This window comes from Pongo abelii, chromosome 16, assembly GCF_028885655.2.
Source record: "Pongo abelii isolate AG06213 chromosome 16, NHGRI_mPonAbe1-v2.0_pri, whole genome shotgun sequence".
NCBI classification, from domain to species: domain Eukaryota; kingdom Metazoa; phylum Chordata; class Mammalia; order Primates; family Hominidae; genus Pongo; species Pongo abelii.
Window position 1 is genome coordinate 23,743,094 of NC_072001.2, and position 11,853 is coordinate 23,754,946.

Sequence of the window (11,853 nt, forward strand, 5' to 3'; positions counted from 1 at the left end):
CAATCCCAGCACCCAGGGAGGTGGAGGCAGGTGGATCACCCGAGGTCAGGAGCTCGAGATCAGCCCGACCAACACGGAGAAACCCCATCTGTACCAAAAAAAAAACCAAAATTAGCTGGCATGGTGGCTCATGCCTGCAATCCCAGCCACTCAGGAGGCTGAGGCAGGAGAACCACCTAAACCTGGGAGGTGGAGGCCGCAGTGAGTCGAGACCGTGCCACTGCACTGCAGCCTGGAAAACAAGAGTGAAACTCCACTCAAAAAAAAAAAAAAGACCGTGTTCACCATGTTGCCCAGGCCGGTCTGGAACTCCTAGGTTCAAGTGATCTGCTGCGCTCGGCCGTCCAAAGTCCTAGGATCACAAGGGTGAGCCACCACGCCAGGCTGATCTATGCCTTTCTGATTAATAAATTGGGCCAGGCATGGTGGCTCATGCCTGCAATCCCAGCACCCCCGGGAGGCTGAGGTGGGTGGATAACCTGAGGTTGGGAGTTTGAGACCAGCCTGACCAATATGGAGAAACCTGTCTCCACCAAAAAAAAAAAAAAAATCAGCCAGGCATGGTGGCTCACTCCTGCAATCCCAGCCACTTGGGAGGCTGAGGTGGGAAGATCACTTAAAACTGGGAGGTGGAGGTTGTAGTGAGCCGTCATTTACTCCAGCCTGGGCAACAAGAGCGAAACTCCATCTGAAAAACAAACAAACAATAACAAAAAAACAGGTTTCACCATGTTGCCCAGGTGGGTCTGGAACTCCCAGGCTCAAGCGATCTGCCTCGCTCCTGGGATTACACTGTGAGGGTTAATTTTATGTGCCAACTTGACTGGGCCACAGGGTGCTCAGATTAAACATTGTTTCTGGGTGTGTTTGTGAGTGTTTCCAGATGACATTAGCTTTTGAGTCAGTGAATTCAGTAACATAGATGGCCCCATGGAGATGGACATCGTCCAACCTGGTGAGGGCTTGAGTAGAACAAAGGGAGGAAGGGGAAATTTGCCCCCTTTCTTTCTGCCTCTTTGCTTGTGCTGGGACATCTCATCTTCTGCCCTGGGACTGGGATGTACACCATCAGCTCTCCTGGTTCTCAGGCCTTCTGACTTGGACAGAATTAAATCACCAATTTTCCTGAGTGTTTCAGCTTCCATAATAAATCTCTTTTTAAGAAAATGTGGGACATATACAACATGGAATACTATGAAGCTATAAAAACGAACAAAACCATGTCCTTTTCAGCAACATGGATGCAGTTGGAGGCCATAATCCTCAGGAAACTAACACAGAGACAGAAAACCAAATACTGCATGTTCTCACTTATAAGTGGGAGCTAATAATTAAGTCCTAATTCCTAGAACCTGTAAATGTTACCTCATTTGGAAAAAGCATATTTTCAGGTATGATTAAGTTAAGGATCTTGAGGAGAGATTATCCTGGATTGTCTCTGTGGGCATTAAATCCTGGCACATATATCCTTATAAGAGGGAGATAAAGGAGATTTAACTTCAGACAGAAGAGAAGGAGGCCCTGTGACCAAGGAGGCAGAGCCAGGAGTGGTGCAGCTGCAAGCCAATGAATGCCAGCAGCCACCAGAAGCTGGGAAAGTCAGAGAATGGATTTTCCCCTCAGCCTCTGAGAGCACTGGCTCTGCTGATACCTAGACTTCAGCCCAGTGATACTGACTTTGGACTTCTGATATCCAAAACTGTGAGAAGATAAATTTCTGCTGTTTTGATTCACCAACTTTTTGGTAATTTGCTCTAATAGCCACAGGAAACTAATGTACATGCCTACTGGGGTCCAGTTGTGTCCGGTGACTCCTGCTTTCCTGGGACAGGCAGGCTGCTCCATGCCTCCTGGCCATCCTACTGGGTGCTGGACACTGCAAGCTGCTCCATGTGTGCTGGCCATCCTCCTGGGTGCTGGATGCTGCAGGCTGCTCCTCCATGCCTGTTGGCCATTCCCTTTGGTGCTGGACAGCACTCACATTGTGAAATCCACTGGCCCTGTGAAAAACACCTGCAAATGTTACCAGGAGAGTGGTTAGTTCTCTTTTTGGCAACTCTTGTTATTGCTTATGGCTTAACATCTGTGCCTCCAAGATCCCTTCTCTCTGCCTTCATCGATGCCAGGAAAGCAATCACCTTTTGCCTTTCTTTGCCTCTCAGCAAGTGGCATGTCCCCATGTCACTTTAAGCGTCAAGCACACGGAGCCCAATAAGATGCTGAAAAGTGTCTGCCTACAAGGTTACAAGGTGGTGGAGACATTCTGAGCTGGTAATTCCAGGGCTCAGTAAAACAGCTACAGGAAATCTGAAGTTCAAAATGCTGAAGTGAAAAATGAGTGATCACAACGAAGGGAAACACAAGCCCCTTCTTTTAAAAACATTATGATAATAACACACAACATAAAATTTACCATATTAACCATGTGTATGTATACGGTGCAGTAGTGTTAAGTATATACATGTTGTTGAGTAACAAGTTTCTAGAACTTGCTTCTCTTGGAGAACTGAAACTATAGCCACTATACAACAACTCCCCATTTCTCTATCCCCTGGCTTCTGGAAACAACCGTTCTATTTTCTGTTTCTATGAGTTTGACTAATATCGAACCTAAGGTAAGAGAAATCATACACTATTTGTCTTTGTGTGACTGGCTGATTTCTATTAGTATGATGTTTTCAAGGTTCATCTATATTGTAGCATGTGACAGGGCTTCTTTCTTTTTTAAGGCTGATAATTTTATAATATTCTGTTGCATGGATAGACCACATTTATTTATTTATTTATTTATTTATTTATTTATTTATTTATTGAGACAATCTCACTGTGTTGCCCAGGCTGGAGTGCGGTGGCATGATCATGTCTCACTGCAGTCTGAATCTCACATTCTCAAGTGCTCCTGCCACCTCAGCCTCCTGAGTAGCTGGGACCACAGGCACATGACACCATGTCTGGATAGTCATCTTTCTGTGTAACTGGTGGAGAAATGGGAGGAACAGTAAAGAAACTGTCTTAGAATAAATCTGGTGACAGCAGAAGAGAATATGAGTCACATTGTCCTCACAGAGCCTTGAAGAGTGTGACAGTGTTTGAGGGCCACACTGTCGTCTTAGAGTGAAGTGAGGAGAACCTACATTGGTTTGGTAGTCATGGGGATGGAAGGAGGAAAGAAATGTGAAAGCTCATTGGCGGCAGAATCAAAATGGCTTGGTCTTTGTAGTCAACTATTAAGTGAGAAGGAGGAATTACTGGCTGACTTAGAAGAAGTAAAAAATGTGAAATATCGATAAAACACAAAGCTCGTGATTTTAGTCAGGGTAAAGACTAAGCATTGTGTAATTCTAGATAGATTATTAAGCAGTTTTGTTCCCATATTTTATATCCCATATGTTCTAGCTATGACCCTATTTCTTTGTTTCTTGACATAGACAAACATTTTTTAAACTAAGAGCTTTATTGTGATACAGTTTTTATATAATAAGCCTCACCCTTCAAGTGTACAGTTCAGTGGTTTTTAGTATATTCAGAGTTCTGCAGACATTATCACTCCCTAATTTCAGAACATTTTCATCTCCCCAAAAAGAAACCCTGTACCCACTAGCCGTCACTCCCTGTACCCATCTTCCCCACTGTTGATCCTGGCAACCTCTAATCTAATTTCTATCTCTGTAGGTTTGCCTATCCTGGGCATTTCATATAAATAGAATCATACCAAATGTGGCATTCTGTGACTGGTTTTTCTTTACAGAGATTATAAATCAAATGCCTGAAGATGCTAAGCTTAGGAGAGTGTTTGATGTACAACTTGGACAACTGAACTTTTTTAAAGTTGAAAATATGGCTGTGTCTGTATATGTGGCATATTATCCTTAGATGACCCTAACTTCAATTATTAAGAATTTTTTCCCCTAGTAATCTTCAACTGTCTCAATATTCAGCAGGAACCCCTTGGAGACAAAGATCAGTATGAATTTGGAACACATGTTGACAAAATGAATGTAATTTAATTTAGTACAGTAGTAAAGTCAACCACTTTTAGGTGTTGATGCTGCTGAAAGTGTACATTAAGGAAAAGTTTACCTACCTTACTTTTTGTGGAGGTGCTAGAACTACTTCTGTCTTGGGTTTAGATTTCAACAAACCTTTGCATGGGCATTATGTGGTTGCACAAATGTACTTTGTTTTGACCCAAAAATGCAAAAACTTCCTTTCTTCCCACTTTCTGAGACTCTGCAACCTTAAAGGAAGAGTGGGGTACTTTAAAGGAAAGGTGGTGGTGGTTGGATCATGGGTAACAATGTCTACTGTGTACTTCCTTTCCCAAAACAAGTCCCTGTCTACCGTCAGCATTTCCAAAATTTGAAGATCAGGTGTGGTGTTAACTCATTAACTAATGACTAGATTTTGAGCGGTTGTGGAAGCAAAATCTCACCGAGTGCCTGGATGTTCTAATTCTGTTAAGTCAGTGAGTGCATATTCCATACAACACTCTCTTAGCCCGGTGGCAGATTTAAGGAGTGGGTGATAGATTTCTATGTTTCAGAAATCAAATACACAAAGAATAAACATTTTTAATCCCATGATTCTTTGCCCAAGTTTAATTTTTTGGAGAGTTTTTCTTTTAGATTTTCTTTCCCTTCCATTAAACTTCTACTTTGAAAGGTCCCAGGGTTTGGGCAAAGCAAGTGAGAAAGACACTTGCTTCGATTCTCCAGGATAAGGGATTGAAGAGGACTTCTTTCCCTCATTTTATTATTGAATAATGTCACAATAACAGTTATTAAGGTGAATAGTCTACAGTAGAAGTTTTTAGATGCCTTCTCTGCAAAATAATTTGGTTTAGTCAACCCGAGGATGCCTTTGGTTAGCTGGAATGGAAGATGTGCAGGCTAGAGTGGTCTTGGTAAGTCTTCCAGGGGGAAATACAGCATTTGGAAGGGTAGGAAGCAGAAGGAATCTCAGGCAAGGGAAAGGTGTGGGCAGAGCCCCGGAGGACAGAACAGGTTGTGGTGGACTTGGTGTCCACATAGACCTAATTAGTGGTCTTAGCTTTTGTGTTTTCAAAATTACCACAGTTTGTGTTCTACAACTGTCATTCCCTTGATTTTATTTTAGACATACTATCTGTGTATTTTGAAATTTAAAATAACAGTAAAGGAGAAATGAAATTATTTTGTTTGAGAAAGAGTTAAAAAGTTAAAACATATGGATCTAAATAATTTTCTAATGGGAGATTTGGTACACCCCCAGAAGTTGTTTTTGGTTCAGAGAATAGTCTTTCAGATCTAGAAAGGACTTGAGGAGTCCCAGAGAGGTGCTGCCTGGTCTGAACCATTTGATGCTCACGACAGAATGGATAAAAACAATTTGAACCAGGAAACCATGCAGATGTTCATATTTTGGATAGGGTAAGGTCAATGCCATTGTCAGAGGAAAAACTCTTGGCCATCACAGGATGGGAGAGAAAGTTTGAGTTGTAAAGAATACTCAAATGCCATTTAAGGAAAGGGGTTCTTCTGCCCCTATTCTTTGGAATATTTAGAGCTAAGTTCTTAGTTTTTGACATCATAAAAATGTCAAAGTATTCTGTTCTAAGAGCCATTTCAAACAACTGACTAGAATTTCAGAGCAATTACATGAGAGTAATACCATGAAAATTTTTAAATTACCCATAGTCCTATATCCCTAACAAGTATGTTCATGTTTGCATGTTCTCTTCTCATCTTTACTGTGTGTCTACTTTCTTAGTAATGGCACATAGAAATTGTTTAAGCAGGAATAATTCTCGAGATAATTTTGTATGTTTCCTTTTTTCTTTTTAAGGTATGTATTGGGTGGAGGAGCATTATGTATTGAACTTCTCACAGAACAGGTGATTATTTTCTTATAATACTCAATTTTCAACCTCCATAGAGTGTTTTGATTATGTAAGTTAGATAGAAAGTAGAAGGTTCTCTTGGAGAAATTTTAGTGTTTTTTTTTTCATAGCTCCTACTTTCAAGAATGAAAAAGGTAAACCAGTAAAATGACGCTGTTCTTGGTACTGAATCTATGCTGGGATAGGCATTAAGAGTGACCTTTATTTAAGGTTCTAATTTGCTCACGTTGGGCACTTAGAACGTCAGTTTGTTGCTTTTTGTGCGATTCTGGAAATGGTCCAATTTTACTTTTTCCCCTTGACTCCAGACTTTTTAACACTGATGTGCTGCTGTTGAGGCATATGCCATTTTGTTAGGCCTTCTCAAGTGGGAATCAGGAATGCTGCTGTGTTCCAGAGATGTTTTGTTCTTCCTGTAGGGCTGAAGCAGTGCCTACTCAACAGAACCAGTCATCATGCAAAGAAAAGCCACCTGACTCAAAGGCAAAGCCAGAGTGCAGCTTGGAGGAAAGAAGGTATTTTATTAAGAATTTTACATAAACCATAAGATATATTTTATATTACTTTGTCAGCCTTCTTCGTGTCTTGACTTAATTCTTTCTGAGAGAATTCATTTCATTTTCATTTGGTTTGTTTTCTTCTTGTTACAAAGATGATCTATAGAAAATATAGAAGTATAAGAAAATTAAAGATACTAACTCATAACTGCTTAATGATTTAGTATCTGCTTGTTTAGTCTTTGTTGTATTTCCAGTAGGCAAACATGTCTACCGTTGTAAATTTATTATTGGTATGTATACCCTAGTAAGTTAAAAGTTATATGTACTTTGAAGTTTTGCAAAATTGAGTTCATATTATAGAATTAATTCCTGATGAACTTTTATGTGCTAGGCACTGGTCTTTTTATTTAATTATTTATTTTTACTTTTTTTTTCCTCTGTGCCTATGCTTACCAAGTCTTTTTATTTTTTACTTTTTATTAACTCTTTTAATCCTCTGAGTAAATTAAAAAGAGGGTATTATTAATATCTGCATCTTGTAGATGAGGTAACTGAAGGTAGGTAACTTGTCCAAGGTCACAGGTGGCAGAGCAAGGATTAAAACCAGACAGTCTGGCTGCCCAAGGCCCAACCAAGAGGAGCTGAGAGCAAGCCACTTGGCAGAAGGATGTTGGTCAGGCTGGTTTCCTGTTCAGTTACCATGAAACGTAGGCTTAACCTTAATTCTAGGACATTACCGAGAAAGCCTTCCAAAGCCATAGGTTTTTTACCATGACCATGACTTTTTTTTTTTTTTTTGAGACAGAGTCTCACTGTGTAACCCAGGCTGGAGTGCAGTGGTGCGATCTCAGTTCACTGCAGCCTACCTCTCTTGACAGTCCACTGGTTAAAGCAATTCTCCTGCCTCAGCCTCCCAAGTAGCTGAAATTACAGGTGCCCACCACCACACCTGGCTAACTTTTGTGTTTTTAGTAGAGACGGGGTTTCACCGTGTTGGCCAGACTAGTCTTGAACTCCTGACCTCAAATGACCCACCTCTGCCTCCCAAAGTGCTGGGATTCCAGGCATGAGCCACCGCACCAGGACCCAAGGCCCTTAAGTTTTAATGTCTCATTCTTCAGTCAGATTTTCCTTGTTCCCGTGTGTTCAGCCAATTGTTTTTATGTTTGTGTTGAAGGAGAAACTAACAATGAAAATGGACTTGTTGACAGAAGAAAAGTAGGAATGCAGCCTCTGGTGCTGTTTGAGTGATCCCTCTGCCCCAGGCCTGGCTGTGTGCTGCTGTGTTCTGGTAAGGTGCATTGTAACCTTTCTGCGGCAGGTAAGAGTCCTGTACAGGTGCTCTGCCCACTTTACCTTTCAGGCTTCTGTATCAGCTGTTTTTCCCTTGTAGAATGTGCCTCTGACCTGTGCCCCTGACTTCCACCCCTTAACCCTACCCAAAACATCTTTACATGTCTGACCATCAAGCCTCTTCTGGGTCATATTCAGTTCATGCTGATATTTTCCCTTCCTCCCTTCTTTAGTCCTTACTGTTTTTGCTTTGGTCATGTTATGCTATATTCCGTAAGCCTTTAAAAATTTTGTTGTATCATGGCAGGGGAGAATATTTTATAATTATGCTTTGTGCATTTTATCTTCCACTCAATGAATGCTTGGTAAATATTTGTTTTATTGAGTATATGACCCTGTTCTAGCTATACTGTGTTTGAACAAAAATGTTAACTGCCTTGTAAGTTAACTGCTAAGAATTTGTCAAAAGTGCAGAGATAACATCCAGAACTTGTCATGAACATTACAAAAAGCTATCTAAGTGCTTGATGGAAGTCTGCAAATTGACTTCATGTGAAAGAGTGTAAGAAGTGAAAATATGAAGCATGACTGGAGCACCGGAGTGATAAAGCAAGGGTCCCTTTCTCCAGATCCTTTGTAACAGTGTCATGTGACCTCTTCTAGATCATTCTGAAAGACAATGCCAGCTCGGAACCTAGGAAAGCATCCAGTTGGTTTCCGCAGGTTAGGTGGTTCAAACCCTCATTAGCACCTTTGTTTTCTCTGCCTCAGTTTGCTTACAATGATGTTCTCAGTAGCTGTAATTGCTGTCTGTCTTTGAATACTTAAGCATTTTTTTTTTAGGTCACAGGGTATATGTGCATTTTTATTTTACCAAGTGTTAGAATTTTTACTCTGCCTTTGTGGGCTCTGGGTTAGCTACTTGGTTGTTTCATTGTAAAGTGATTAGCAGGAAGAACTGTGTGTGTGTGTGTGTGTGTGCGTGTGTGTGTGGTGTGTGTACTTTAAGTTTCTTAATTGGGTTGGTACATGTAAACCATTTAGAACAGTGTGTGTGTGTGTGTGTGTGTGTGTGTGTGTGTGTGGTGTGTGTACTTTAAGTTTCTTAATTGGGTTGGTACATGTAAACCATTTAGAACAGTGCCTGCTGCATACCACATCCCCATCAGTATTCACGTCTCTCATATTCTATCCTCACACTTGATTGATAGTTTGCTTGATTATGTATTTCTAGGTTGAGGATAATTTTACCTTAGAATTTCAAAGTCTGTGCTTTTGTCTTCTAACCAGTCGTGGTGGTGAAACCTCATGCCATCCTGAGTTTCACTTGTTTATGCATGACTTTCTCCCTGGAAGCTTTTAGGAATTTGTCCTTTCCTTGGTGAGCTGAAATAGCACAACAATGTACTTAGTGTGGGTCTTTTTTCATTCATTGTGCTGGGTACACCAAATGAACAGGCCTATGGATAGGCTCTTTCAAAGTTGGAGTCTTGAATCTTGTCATATTTTTGGTGTTAACTTTCTCTTTTCCATTTTATTTGTTCATTTTGAAGTGTCTATTAATTGGATTTTGGACCTCATGTCTTGAGTCTTGTATTTCAAGTTATTTCTAATTTTTTTTTAAATTTAAAGTTCTGGAATATTTTCTTATCTTTTGACTTTCAGGAAATTTTATTTGGACTGTAATAACTTTAAGTTTTGTTTTGGTTATTTATTGTTGCTTAACCAATTTTCTCAAAACTTAATGGCATAAAACTACACATCTGTCTATCTGTCACTACTGTATGGATTAACTGGGGCTAGCTGGACAGTTTTTCTTCTGGTCTCATTTGGCAGCTCTCACTGTGCAGTTAGACAGTGTCAGGGACTGGTCATCTGGATGCTCAGCTGTAGTCGAATGTCTGAGATGGCTTCTTCACCCACAGGTCTGCTGCCTTGGTGTTTCTTGATGTGGCCTTTCTCTCTGCATAACATCTCATCGTCTCGGGTCTCTTCATGTGGCTTTTCTTTCTCCAAGAGGGTAGTCAATTCTTATGTTTGGCTTCCAGAAGCACAGAAATGAAGCTGCCAGAGGTTCTTAAGGCTTAGACCTGGAACAGCTCCAGTGTCATTTCTACGACATGCTATAGGTTAAAGTGAGTGTTGGGGCCAACCCAGATTGACTATGGATGGGCCTGTCTAAGGACATGATGACAGGAGGTATGGCTCATTGGCGACCAACTCCCAAGATGAAGCATGAGTTCTAAGAACTTTTTCTTCTCTGATTATTTCTTATTCATATTCTGTTTTGTTTTATACATGTAATATATTCACAAGTGTCCTTATGAAGTGATTTTGATACTCTGTCTTCTCTCTGGCATCTCTTTGTTCTTTAATAATTTTTTTCTTAGTTTATTCTGGTCTTATTTTTCTTTTTAAAGCCTTTCCTTAAATATCTATTCTATGTTGCTTATCATTTGTAGTCTTTTTTTTTTTTTTTTGAGACCCAGTTTTGTTCTTGTTGCCTAGGCTGGAGTACAATGATGTGATCTCGGCTCACCACAACCTCTGCCTCCCAGGTTCAAGCAGTTCTCCTGCCTCAGCCTCCCAAGTAGCTGAGATTACAGGCATGTGCTACCATGCCCAGCTAATTTGTGTATTTTTAGTAGAGATGGGATTTCTCCATGTTGGTCAGTCTGGTCTGGAACTCCCAACCTCAGGTGATCCACCCACCTCAGCCTCCCAAAGTGCTGGGATTACAGACATGAGCCACCGTGCCTGACCTGTAGTCTTTTTTTCATTCTTTATTTGTTCATTCATATTTGAGAGAGCTACTAAAAGACTGGGAGGTGGGGTGTGGTGACTCACACCTATAATCTCAGTGCTTTGGGAGACCGAAGTGGGAGGATCTCTTGAGCCCAGGAGCTCAATACTAGTTTGGGCAACATAGTGAGACCCCATCTTTACCAAAAAAAAAAATAGCTAAGTGTGGTGACACCCATCTGCAGTCTCAGCTACTTGGGAGGCTGAGGCAGGAGGATTGCTTGAGCCCAGGAGATTGAGGCTGCAGTGAGCTGTGATCATGCCACTGCATTCCTGCATTCCAGCCTGGGTGAAAGAGCAAGACCCTGTCTCAAAAAAATAAATAAATAAAAATAAAAGTAAAAATAAATAAAAATTGATTGGGAGTTCTTTGTGGCAAAGACTTGTCAACTGATAGCTTTTAGGAGGAATGTATGCTGATTCCTAATTGTTATCCTCCATCCCTCTATCTTATCTCCTGGTGCAATCATAAATGATGGCTGGAACTACTCCATTCCTCTGGATGTAAAATCTACATTCTCTTGCCTGAGGTAGATATGTTTGCTTGGGTTCTGTTTAAGGAGATGGGGCCAGCAGTGTGTTTCAGGGCCTGGAAAACGTGTTCTCTGTCTGGGCTTTTGGTTAATCTCTGTTTTCAGTCTTGCCTATCAGTCCCACTCTCGGGGGTACCTCGTGTCTGAGTCTAGATCATTTCCAGGTTGCTGTGGGACAAATTAGCCTCGTTGTTCTCAGTATCCTCCTGACCTCCACCTTTGTTTGCTTTGCTCCATTAATTAACCATTTTCCATTTACTGTCATTGTCTAATGAAGATGAATTCTCTTCTGTTGGTAACCCCATTCCTTTTTTGTAATTGTGTGCTCATACAATGTTTATTCTTCACTGTATTTCTATTGGAGCCTCAGGACAAAGAGTAAATGGTGAAAATATGTGTTCAGTGTTAAGTTTTCCTTCTGTAAGACATCTGCAACTTGTGTTTTTCACCGAATAGATCATGGACCTAATGCATATAGAGCTACTTTGTTTGTCATGATTGTGCCTTCAATTATATGTAGAAATATAATTTGTGAATTGCCTGATGAAGTTTTCCTAATTTTGAATTATCTTTGCATTCCTATAGTAAACACTGTTAGAATGGCTATGGTAATATTTTATTTTTGCATTTTTACTTCTGTATTAAATAAGATTATAGTTTTGTTTGCTTCCTTTAAGGCTGTTATTTCATTTCAGTATCAAGGGTATGCAAGGCTGAGTTGGGAAGCTTTACATCTTTTTTCTAAGATCTAGGATGTAGATCTGGTTTACACAGTAATTTTCAATGGCAGGAGTATTTTGCCTCCTATGGGACGTTTGGAAATATCTGGAGACATTTTTGTGGTCAC

General features: G+C 40.5%; 1 pseudogene; it reads right to left on the reverse strand.

The window, feature by feature from the left end:
* The window catches only part of LOC129050022 (putative GED domain-containing protein DNM1P46), an 86,800-nt pseudogene that overhangs the window by 55,992 nt on the left and 18,955 nt on the right, over positions 1 to 11,853 (reverse strand).